This window comes from Artibeus jamaicensis, unplaced genomic scaffold (genome assembly GCF_021234435.1).
Source record: "Artibeus jamaicensis isolate MK-2021 breed Jamaican fruit bat unplaced genomic scaffold, CSHL_Jam_final contig_466, whole genome shotgun sequence".
Classification (NCBI taxonomy): domain Eukaryota; kingdom Metazoa; phylum Chordata; class Mammalia; order Chiroptera; family Phyllostomidae; genus Artibeus; species Artibeus jamaicensis.
The window spans coordinates 18,329,931-18,342,930 of NW_026521844.1; the positions used below are offsets into that span (position 1 = coordinate 18,329,931).

At 38.6% G+C, this 13,000-nt stretch overlaps 1 protein-coding gene across 1 annotated transcript in view; it reads left to right on the forward strand.

Moving 5' to 3' along the window:
* Positions 1-13,000, forward strand: part of SLC9A9 (solute carrier family 9 member A9) — a 529,357-nt gene that overhangs the window by 184,602 nt on the left and 331,755 nt on the right. The gene's annotated exons all lie outside the window — the stretch shown is intronic.

A 13,000-nucleotide genomic window follows, 5' to 3' on the forward strand; every position in this document is an offset into this window, starting at 1 on the left:
TGAACTCTGCACAAATTAGAATTTGCCACTCATAATGCTGGAGAATATTCTTTCTTCTCTGAAGCATGCGTATATTGGAGAATATAAACCTCTCAAAGGAATTAAACATTATCTTCTCTGCAAATTCTGGCTGCTGTTTATAAGATGTAGCTGTATTCCATTCATCATTTTAGTTGGTCTCCTGTGAACAAGTCTGCTTCTGTGATTTTAAAATTATATTAGAATTTTTGCCCCAAATTCAGGGATTATTTTAAATCCCTAATAAATTTTGTTTGGATTTATGCAAGGGGCTTGATCTCTTACCAGAAACTTGTGGACTAATGCAGAGAACTTAAAGTTAGATGTAAGTAAAATTAAGTAATTTGTTATTGATTTAAGTAGCAATAAAAACTAATACTTCTAGCAGCTTGGCAGAAAGTTCTACTGAGGGACTTACTTTGTTGAATATTTTTATCAGTGACTGAGATCGAAGGGCAGATTGCAGGCTTGTCATACTTACAGTTGATATGAATCTGACGGGTATAGCACGCGTTCTGAATAAAATACTGAGACTCCAGGAGGCAGCAACAGGCTGGAAAAACCACAGGTACTCAAGGTTAATTTTACACAGCTACTCTCTGAATTACTGATTTTCATGTATTAATCAAGCTATCAGATTTTGTTTTAGGCTTTAACTAATGGACAAGTCTAGAAAAGAGCATTCCCAAAGAAATATGCATTGACAAACTCTAAAATATTCTAAAAATACTTTGAAATATGAATTCATTTTTAAATGAACAAATTAAAAAATGAACTGTAAATTAGAGCTTCATTTTTCCCCCTTAAATTTCACCAAATGAGTTCAACCCATGGCCTAAAAACTAATCTCATTATTTTTCCCCATGAACTACATTATCATTAATAAAAAGGATATTATCTGAAAAAAAATCTCTCAGTTAATTGTCCAGGCAGAAAGAATTACATTAGCTTCAGTGATCAGAGGAATAGCTTTGTGCTCTTAGCCACAAGAATCACTTTGTTCCCCCAAAGAAACTGATGTTTAAAGCATAACTCACTGAAGCATGAGGTATTCACGGTTCCTCTGGAACTCCCCAGAAGGTGACCACATTTCTGGAATTCATCTTTTATTGTTCCTTTCTCACACCCAGGGTTTCTGCACCATTCCTGAGATACACTGGACCAGACGAATAGTTGTTTTGTGTTGTTTTTATGCATTTGGCTTTTTATCCCTACTTGAGTTGATTGATTTAGGGAGTTAAACTATTCTGAAGCTTCTCTAGAGAGTTCATTTTACTTCTTATTGATTTGAGGCACCTTATTGATGAGTAGCCCAATGGCAATTATTGCAAAGGACACAAAAGGTTGTCTGTCGGTTTACTTTTTTTTTCTTCAGTGAAGTTGAGGAGAAATGGTTGTCCAATTAAACAAAAATACACATTTTAATTTTTTTCTGTTAAAGATTTTAAAAATTTTATCCATTTTTAGAGAGGGGAAAGGAGGGAGAAGAGAGAGAAACATCAGTGTGTGGTTGCCTCTTGTGAGCCCCACACTGGGGACCTGGCCCCAGTTCCCTGGCATGTGCCCTGACTGGGGATGGAACCAGCGATGACCCTGTGGCTCACAGGCTGGCATTCAATCCCCTGAGCCACACCAGCCAGGGCAACATTTTTGGTTTTTACACTGAGCCTCATATTTATTGTTAAGGGAATAAAAATGGTACAGCTGGAGTGTCTTTCATCCCCTTGATAAATCTGATTACTCTGCTTTTGTGTCCTTTTATCCTCAATTGGTTCTTCAGACTTACAGGTTTATATGGGTAGAGAGCACTTCTGTACTGTCCATTGTAGCCCCTGTGCCTGGTACCTGGCTCATAACAGACATTCACTGAATACTTGCTGACAAAGTGAATGTCTTAAGGACCTAGAATATGCAATTTGTTTTGTCTAGACTTCTTTATCCCTATCCCCACCCACAACAGCATGCCACTTCTTTGTTCTCATCTGTGCAACCTTTGTTCAACCAACATTCACAGGAGTGAACTCTGCCTGATTCTCTTCTCTATGTCACTCCCCTACTCCCTACAACTCACACACACACACACACACACACTTATTTTCTGTACTTGTGGGATTGCCACATTTAGCAAATAAAAATGTTAAGACACACAGTAAATTTGAACTTCGCATCAACAATGAGTATTTTTTTTAGTATATATAAGTTTAATACTGACAACCTAAATACTGTACCATAGCATTTATCATGATTTGCAATTATATATCTACTCGTTTATTCTTTATTTTATGTTATCTCCTACCAGGGGGGCTGGGAACATGTCTGTTTCCCTCACCAATGTATTGCCATTGCTCAGCACAGTTCCTTGCACAAGTAGGTGCTCTGTACATATTAGTTGAGTGGGTAGTTGGGAGATCAGATGAGCTGTGAAGCCGAATGAATAATTGTTTGTGAATTGATAAGTTGAGTGGGAGTTGGTAAGCCAATGTATTTCTTAGGGCTTCCTGTGCCTGACTGCGATCAGCCACATTTGCAGAATGTTACCTTTTTTATTTGATGATATTTTCACAAAGGCAACCTCTCTTTGTGCAGATGACCCAGAGGAAAACAAAGAAATAGACATGAATATACCCAAAATAGACTTCAATTAGTAAAACATTGACAATGTATCTCCTCTGCCGATGGTATTTGTGTGTGTTTTTTTAACTCATTTTGGCAAAGAAAATACTTAACTAAGTTACATTTTTCACTTTTGTTTATTTGTATAAGAAGGCATTTGAATTTATAAATTTTGGAGAAAATAAAATAGGTGAACTACAGCATTTCAAAGGCATATTTGAACATACTCTGTGGGGCTGATCTATATCACCTGTAAAACAAAGTGTTGACTAAATATAATATAACTCTGATACCACTAAAGTATAGTTCAACAAGTGATTGGTGTAGCAGAAATAACCAATTTAAATAGTTCAACTAGGTTTCCATATCCCATATTACTAACGAGAAATATTAAAGAATGACTTATGGTACTTTCTCTATTCTTCAGTTCTTCCATCACTCCCTCCTCCATCTGTCTGTCCTTTATGCCCTTAGTCACTCACATTCTGAACAGAGCATGCTCCTTCTAAGAGGGCACAAACAGTGAGAAAGTAGCATTTCCCTAAGAGTATGTAGAAGGGATCAACATATATTTAAGGGGAGTCCCAGGGTGGAATACAGACTACATTAAATTAAATAAATTAAATAAAATAAGTTATATGCCATACAAATACTCTTTCCTTCTAGCATCTCACAGTTTAATTGAAGAAGTAAATGTTCATCTCCACCTGAGCTTATGTATTACCAGCTTCCTGCTAATTTTTTAGTTTTAATATTTATTGAGTATTTATCATGTGTTATGAACTGGTAAGCAATTTACATACACTATCACATGCTATACTATCAACAGAGCTATGTAGTACCTATTGAATGGATGAGAAAACCAAGCCTCAGGAAGGTTAATCTACTTCCCCAAGACTCCTTAGCTAGAAAGTGGCATATCTTAGTAATAGACCCCACTGCTCAGATATTTGGTACAATCTCAAGTGAGATAATTTGAATTAATGTCAAAATAAAGAGGTCCTACGAGGGAAGGACTCTCCCTGAGAGGGAACCGAAGGACCATGTCAGACTCACAGACACAGGTGCCAGTGAAGGGAAGAGCGGTTCCCTCGGCCTCAGGGCTGTTCCATGGCCAAGTCACAGCTGTGACAGGGGATCAGTGGGAAGGGCATGAGTGACCTCAAGAGCCTGGGTTGAAGCCCCACCTCTGTCACTTCCTAATGATCCTGGACAAGTTGTTCAACCTATTTGACTCTCATTGTTGTCATCAACCAAATACAAGTGCAGCTTTTGTGAAACTTAATGAAACAGCTCTTTGCAAATTTCTAAAACACCATGCAAATGGTATTTACTATTTAGCTTCTTCTGTTGGTAGAGTCTGTTGAGATACTGGGAATCTGTTGAGATACTGGGAAAGAAAAGGCCATTCTTAAAAGTGCTTCACTTCAGTTCTTCCTGATGCCACTGGCAATGTAGGTGGCTCTCTGGAGGCAGCTGGAGGATAGTAGGGATTAAGGAGGATGCGTTTATCCTCTTACCCAAAGCTGTTGCCCTGGTAAAATGAGGATTTGTGTAATTTTCCTCAGGATTGACACAGCATGACACTACAAGATGAATTCTTATCTGGGGCAATGCTAAACATTGCATACATGCATTACACTAAACAAAAAGTTTTGTAAAGATTTTAGTATTTGAATGTTGTGCATGGAAAGTATGCATTATGTGTATTATGTAAAAGTACAAATATTTGAAAATTTCATTTTTATCAGGCAAGCACAATGTTTCTGGTTTGCTTCCTTTCTAAATATTACCTACTGTTTGGAATGTGTTTTCTTTCTTTTTTCCTCATACACAGACAAAATTACTGTGCTTAGAGCATTCATTGCAACTTCTCTCAAATATTGAACATTATCTGGGACTGAGTTTCAGAAACTGTAATCTTTACAGTGACAGCATTTTCTTGGTTTCCTTTTTAGCCTCCTTGCTTTTCCTCTGGTCTTCCAGTTATTCTTGTGGACATTCTTCAACCTCACTCTATGATATTAATAAAACATAGGACTTAAAAATTGCCTCAGCAACTTTTCTGAATGAGTTATATAAAGCTGTGTGGGTCGTTGAAGAAAAATTCTTTCTCTTCTGTAAAAATGGACATGGTTGGGAAACCTATCATAATTTTCAAAATGCAGGGTGTCATAGTTTTGTCATAGTTTTGTTACTGGTGGAAGTGAGGCTCTTGAAGCATCTGAAAGAAAAGAACCTTATGAGACCTGCACTGGAGGATGTGGCTCTGTGGTTTGGTTTATTGATATGCACAATTAAAGGCATTTGTTCTCCTCTTGATTTCCCAAGGTCCTATCTCCATCTACCTCACTATAGAAAAAAAATTCAGTCTTGCCTTCCATAGGGCCAGGATGAAGGCCACTGCCCAGAGTAGATGCTCTGTATTAAGGCTTAGTCCAGTCCAGCATCTCGCTAGCTTAGCCTGTATTTTCAGCTCCAATCCATTACAGGCTCCCTCCTGGAATATGTGTGTGGAGTTACACAGCCAAGGGCCGCGTGGCTGCTAGAGTCCCATGCCCATGGTGAGAACAGGTGTGTGCACTGTCTGAGTGTGAGTCACAAGCAAGAGAGAGAGCTTCTTTGTTCCCGTTATGTTATAACCACAAGCTTGGGTTTCGGATGGATGAGGTGCTTTCTCAAAAGAATCAATCAACTTCCCAAAATTTCACAGGCTTCAGATGGGACCATAGCCTTTGGTGAGACTAACAGGCCTCTATGGTCCAGCACCTTCTCCTGCAGCCCGTCAATGATCTGGTACAAGAGGGAGAAGGCAGGAGTGTTATTCCCCTTGGCAGAGAAATGCTGAAAGCCCCTGGGGTGTGAAGCTGCAGCTCCCTGGCTGAGTTAGAAAACAGACTCACTCTTCTCAGTTTATTAAACTCAATGTCTAGTTCCCTTGCTCACTTTCCTTTATAAATATTTAGCTAAACACTGATGGTATCACTTTGATTCCTTTTGATCTGATGCTCTATGGAAACTGCCATTCTTCCTCACCTGGGAGAAATGGCCTAAAGCCTGTTTTTCATTCTCCATTTGGAGAACATGAGGCCAATATCTACTTGTTTTCTTTTCCCTTCAAATAAATAACTCTTTTGAGATTATCTCTCCATTCACAAGTAAAAATAACATTTCAGTTCTTAAGGTGCTACTCCTTACTATTAGATAAGAACAGCTTCATACTGTAAGACTCCTGAGGGTCTCTCCAGGTGAGCAGTGACTCAGCTCCCATGCATCTGGGAGCCTGAGGAGGATGGTGAGTCTCCAGTTACAGTGCCAGGTTGGTTCTGAGACAGCCTATCCCCCACCATCAGGAACCACCTTAATTCTGGCGACAGAATTAGGAGAAAGTGGGAAGACGCATGTGGATTCTGTACTGTCTTTGAGCTCCTGCGAGGTCTCTGTGTCTATTGAGAGCTATAGGACTTTCCAAATTGGGGTGCACATTGGATCCCAAGGCTTCCAACAAACCATTTTTTTCCTTCAATCACCCTGTTGTTCTACAACTGCATATGATGGCTATAGCCACTGGTCCCAGATGCCTTTTTAATAGCTTCTTCTAAAGAGTGTCTCTGGCCCCTACCGGTGTCGCTTACTTGGTTGAACGTAAGGGGTTGTTTCAACCCCTCCAGCTGCTCCCTGGCACCTGACGATTAAGTCTGAACTCCTCAGCAAGGCATTTCTAGCCTTTCATTGAGTCACTACGGCCTTTATCTCCAACTCCATCTGGGATTGTAAACTTAGATTCCTCAGGGCTGTGGTAGACAGATGAGGAAGGTGGGCTGGGAGCAGAAGAACAATGGGAACATGAAGAGCTCATGCTCTTTGAAGAGGGATGCTGTTACTCAGTTCAAATTCTTGCCATGAGAAAAAGTAGGTCCAAAAATTGATGGAACTTCTGCTTTGTCAAGAGAAGCTAGGATTCTGTATTTTTTCATGTAAAATCTTTTAAATTTTAAATGTTGAAAATATTTCACACTTTCTTTTAAACAAACAGAAGGACAATGTGCAGGCCAAATAAAACATGGCCATCAGATGAAGCCCACGGGCCAGCTGTGTGTAATCCACACCCTGCTTCTACCTACCCTCCTTTGGGGTTCTGCAAACATTTTCTATACATTGTCAGATGATAAATATTTTAGGTTTTACAAGCCATATGGTCTCTGTGGCAACCACTTAATTCTGTCACTGTAGTACAAAAGCGAGCAAATACACTATGTAAACAAATGACTATGACTGTGTTCCAACAAAACTTTATTTATAAGAACAGGTAGTAGGCTGGACTAAGCCCAGCAGCTGGCTATAGTTTGCTGACCCCTGCCTAATCAAGCGGCATTATCTGATGTTCCTATGCTCACTTCATGTGATGATAGATTTTGTCCCTTTGCCTGAAATGCCATTTCTTCCTTCATCTCCTAGGCATCCCTCAAGACAGAACTCAAGAAAACCTGTCTCGGAACCACTCCCAATTCTTTCTAAAGCCCAACTACGTTCTGTGTCCTCTGGGTGCCCAGATTCCATCAGGCATTCTCTCTACCACACTGGGCTTTCTCTGTTGTTTCATTGCTCTCTCTGATTAGACCGTGGTCAACTTTCAGGCAGGCAGGCATTTTTCTGATATCTTATTTATTGAGCAAAAAGGAGTGATTGATGTAACAGATAAGTAAAAGCTAGACATCTTACTTAATCTCATCAAACAACGAGATTTTCCTTTATCCATATTTAGGAGAGGCTTCCTAGGAGAAGTCACTAAGAGTTCTGGGAGAAGAAGCCAGGAGGGAGGAGTTGTCAGCCTCCTGGGCCAGGAGTTAGTAAGACTGAGGTCTGTGTCAGCTCTGGAGGTGACCAGCTCTTGTATGTCTAGGTCAACTCTGACACCTCGGGATCTCGATTACTTAATAGCTGTACAGTCAGCCTGACATGATGATCCACAAATATCCCTCACATTCCTAAAATTCTCTGGGAAATTTTCTCAACATTTTAAAGCAGAGTAAATATAGTTTAACCCTACTTAATGTATAACCTGCTAATAACCTCAGGTATTATTGGATGACATATAGAACTATTTGCCTCTTTTTTTTTAGCTTTTACTTAATTTTTTCCAAATTTTTTATTATATTTATTTATTTTGGGGGGCTCTGGGAGGAAAATGCAGACAAGTATACTTAAACACTAAAATTTTTTTTTATTGTTGTTCAGTTATAGTTGTCCCCATTTTCCCCACATTACTCTCCCCTGGCCCACCCACCCCATACTTCCTACATTCAGTCCTCCCCCAATCTGTTGGCTTTGTCCATGGGTTCTTTATATATGTGCTCCTTGACTAGATCTTTACCCTTCTTTTCCATGTTATCCTCCTCCCCTCTGGTCACTGTTTGTTCTTTATTTCAATGTCTCTGGTTCTATTTTGCTTGCTTGTTTGTTTTGTTTATTAGGTTCCACTCATAGGTGAAATTATATGGTATTTGTCTTTCACCGCCTGACTTATTTCACTCAGCATAATGCTACCCAGTTTTATCCATGCTGTCACAAAGGGTAGGGGCTCCTTCTTTCTTTCTGCTGCACAGAATTCCATTGTGTAAATGTACCGTAGTGTTTTGATCCATTCATTTACTGATTTGCCTCCTCACTCAATGTCCCAGATTACTCATTGCAGGGAGGGAGAGGGAAGAGGCTAAAATAGTTATTTTTTCTCCTCCTAAAATTTCAGTTCTAAAGTTTTATACATCTAGAAGTCTCTTAACACTTTCTAGTTTGCCATTTTTAATGTTTTACATAATACAATTGGGTAGGCAACTCCTCTAAACTCCTTGGAATTATGTAGATGGGTCAAGATGAGTGGAGGCAGAACAATGTGCTGAGAACACAGACTTAGTCAGAGGAAGGTTTAGGTCCTTCTTCTGTCACTCACATGTGTGGCCCTAGGGAAGGCTCTAGTCACTCTGAGCATCTATCTCATCCACAGAATGGAGATAATTATACACACTTCATGCAGCTGTTGCAAAAGTAAAAAATGTTAAATTATTTATAGAACCTAATACATGATAAAACCTCAACAATGTTGCCTGCTATACTTATTTTACTATTATTCTTCACTCTGACTTATCTCCTGTGGTAATTTTAATATGTGTACTTATATTTCCACAAACTATATTTTTTATTATTTCAAATGTCTGGCCTCACAACTGTCTTTTAAAATGCTGTGATTGCAATAATAGACAGTATCAGAAGGAACATCGAGTAACCACCCACTCTCAGTATATAAAAGGATCCCATAAGTGTGGAATATGAATGGATAGTTCTATCACGGGAGTGGAGAGTTTCTAGTGTGCTAACTATGACTTATAACTTGCTCATACTAACAAAGAGACAAAAAAACTGTCCTTGGTTCCTCTTGAATTCCGTGTGAGCAAAGAGATCCAATTACGGCACATTCAGAGAGCAATGTCTCCTTTTTTATTAGGCAATCAGTGAGATGAACTCTATTGTCTGTTAGAGGATATGAATTCAAGTGCCTGGAATCTGAAGAAAGCTCTGCTGTCTATTTCCTTCCAAGCTGGAGGCATCTCTGCATACTCTGTGGCTCATTAGAAAAGAAAGGAAAGACTGATCACAGAAGTACATATACAGCTTAGCAAAGGATGCACAGCAAGTATGAGAGGGTACAGGGAGCAGGATGGGTACAGGCCTAACACAAATGAGTAAAGGCACTTGTTTAGAGAGCTAAGAAAAGCAGGAACAGGAAACTGGGCCCAGAAAATACTAGCCCGAACCCTGAGAGATGGTGTACTCATAAGGGGGCTTGTGGGAGACCTCCAAAGGAGACAAAGGAAGGATCCAGGCTCACTCAAGTGGCTGACTGCCGCTCCAGAGTGGGGGCTCCTGGAGGCACAGCAGAGGGTGTGCTCAGACCCGTGGGCAGAGAGATACTATAGTCTAATGGGAAAGCTCAATATTAAAAATGCTAATTCTCCCCAAATTCATATTAAAATATAACGCAGTTCCCAAAAATGATATGAATGGTCTTTTTTCCTAAAATTCAATAAAATTATTTAAATTTTATATGGAAGAAAATGATTTGAAATATTGTTTAAGCAATCCTCGAAAAGAAAGAATGGTATAATTATTCTAATTATTTCAATGTGGTACTAATACAGAAATAGGCCAAAGAGACAAAATCAAACACCCAGAAATAAACGGTCACACATCTATGGACATGTGTGCACATGTGCTATAGGTTGGAAGTAGCATTACAATTCAGTGAAAAATGAGAAAGTTGATGCATTTGGACCATTTAGCTGGCCAATTATAAAAAGACAAAAGAAAAGGAACATTGTAAGTCTACTGTCATATCTTACATGAAAACAAATCCCAGATGATATTGTTAAAATAAAATTCATAAAGTCGGCACAGATACCAGGCTTACTGCTACTTATTACTGCTTAGTAGCACTTAATAAATATTCATGGAAGATTTAGTAATTATAAAACTTGATTGCTAAATCTAAGAAGTTTTCACATATTCTGAAGACTGTGGTTGCCAGGGCTTTAAACATATTAAAATTACAGAATGTTTCACAAATTCTTAATGATGCTATACTTAATTTTCTTTTCAGTAAGTTATTGTCTACAACTGCCCCCAAATTAATCATTTGCTGTCAAAATAGGAATTTCTTTTTCATATTTTTCAATTCTAAAATGTTTTTTAAAAATAAGAAAGGAAAGGCCCCCCCCCCACAAAACCAGCCTAGCTCAGAATCCCCTGAGTTAGACATTAATCATTAAACCCTAACCTGCATACAAGGAGAGGTAACTGATCAGTAAAAGCTGCTGTGAGAAAATGATGTGTACCTTTTGGCTCTCCCTGGAGCCTAGAAATCAAACTGAGAAGAGAATACTACCAGCATATTATTGGGAGACTATTGCAATAAGTGTGGCTTTTTCCAAATTGTTTGTTACATATTTCGACCTCAGCTGTATTACTTTATTTTTCTACATTAAGAAGAAAATCCCTATCAGTCTGATTTGGCTTTCTTAAAGTGCTTCAAGTTTCTAAGGCAATTCTTTAAGTAAGTGCTATTGAGGTAATTCTTTTTGTTTATGTGTAATATTCAAACAGAAATCATGGTAGTCCCATCTGTGTGGCCAACTGGAACATTTCAGAGAGAGATGCCACAGAGTTTGCCTGCAGGGATGTATGAAAATGTAACTTGGTGCAAATCCCCTGGGAATTCCCATGCAAGTAATTTCAAATTGGTTCAGACTGGTTGCTGGTATTTCGGTCTGTTTGGCTATAAACAAAGGGATATTAAGAAACAGAGGTTTGATAAATACACAGTTCTGTTGGGGAAACTTGAAATCACCTCAGAGAAGCAATTATTTCCCTCTGCTTTCAGTTGAGCATCTATGTTGGTGGTCCACCATCCTAATCCCCAGGTTCCTCTTGCAAATCTGTCAGAGCCCAGGATGCTACCCTTGAAGGTCAGGGTGACTGCAAGCCAGGCCAGCTCCTTGCTTATTGACATAAGATTATCCCATGAGTGAGAGCGACTGTGAAGGCAATATGATTGTATAGGATTTGGTTTTACCTTGCAAACAATATTCTATTTAAATGGACTGCACTTAGATAAATTCACATGAGTTCAGGGTTTGAGACTTTGAAGCAAGCAGGCTGAAAATGCAGTTTAACTACTGTGCTGCTGTTTATAGTGGTATCTACTTCTCTTCAAGCTTGACATTTTCAGCAGTAATCATTCTCTGTGCATGGAGACAGGACCAGTGTGACTCTACAGTGACCCACCGCACTGGGGACAGACTGGAATACTGTCAGGAGCCAAGCCCGGCATCCATTATCCATCTTTTAGATGCACTAACATTGGAAATTAACCCAAAGTTATGACTGAAAAGTACCATCACTTCGATCTCCAGTTGCTTCACTATAATATCATTGTCCTTGACCTCTTCATTGTCCATCCAAGATCCTCTTGAGTCAATGCATTGTGTGTTTTCAATCATGTTCCAGGCCCTAGAACACTTCCTAATCACCTTGCAGGAAAGGATCCAGTTTAAAAGAACTCTGGACAACAATCGACTGCAAATAAATTGGTCCATCAGTAATTGTTCTCTAAATGAATATTTGATGTCTTTTCATGTATCATTTTGATTTTTGGAGTGCTGCAGATGAGTTTTATACTACTTTCTCTGTTTTTTTAAACATCTCTCTTTTTTACCCTGCTGTCTGCTCTCCACTCCTACCCTCACACCATCCCCAAATACAAGAGGAACTAAATATTCCAAAAAATGCATTAATTTGAATTAAAAAAACGTAATTGCTCAGTAGTTATGACTTGGGCCTGCAATAGTCATTTGGAAAGGTGTCTAACAAATTGAGGATAAAATTGGTTTTAAATGAAGATTGTGCTTCACCGTCATGATTTTATGACCTTTTGTGTAAAGGGCATGAGGTAGGTGTAAGAGAACACAGAGCGTGCCGAACAGCTGAGTAGACATACTTCACTAACAGTTAGCTCAGACTTTACAAATTAAAGAAAAAGATCCGAAAGATGCAAGTCTGGAAAAGTTTAGTGTTTTCCTTCCTTGTTTTTATTACTTATCATCTTTAAATAAAAGTAATTTATACATTTTTAGAATAAAATCACAAATTGAAGATATACAAGGGAAGCAACAGACACATCAGAGCCATGACCCACCCTACTCAGAGACAGAGGCCATTACACTGTGCCATCTCTTTGCTCATACATATGCATAATGTACACGTATACTCCTATTCAGAAACTGTATTGTACCATACCTGGGGTTTGACAACGTTTAACCAATCATCTCTTGTTGACTATTAGTTTTATATTAATATATGTGTGTTTTGGTAAATTTTTATTATACAAACAGTAACAGTTAGTAAAAATAGAAAAGGAAAAAAAAGGAAAAATAAAAGAAAAAATATTATTGAAATTGACAAAAAACATCTAAAAATAAAACATTATGAAACAAACTGAATGCATACTCAAGTTACCTATTCATGGGGGGGAAAGCATGGATTCTTGTCTTGATAATTATTTTCAACAATTCTATTTTCTGACTAAATTATCTTGTTGAACAAATTTCTTGTAAACTAATATTTCTACCACAAAGTCCCTTCACTGGGGACAAAAAGATTTTTGCTGCAACTAACTGGCTGTCAAGAACCACTTTCTAAGCCCCAGGGGTTCCACCTATTGAACATAATTCAGATCTATCTCTTATTCTTAAGCTTCTGGTTCTTCAGTTCTAATACCTTCCTTCTGAATTTCTCCTCCAGACATTGATTTATAAGA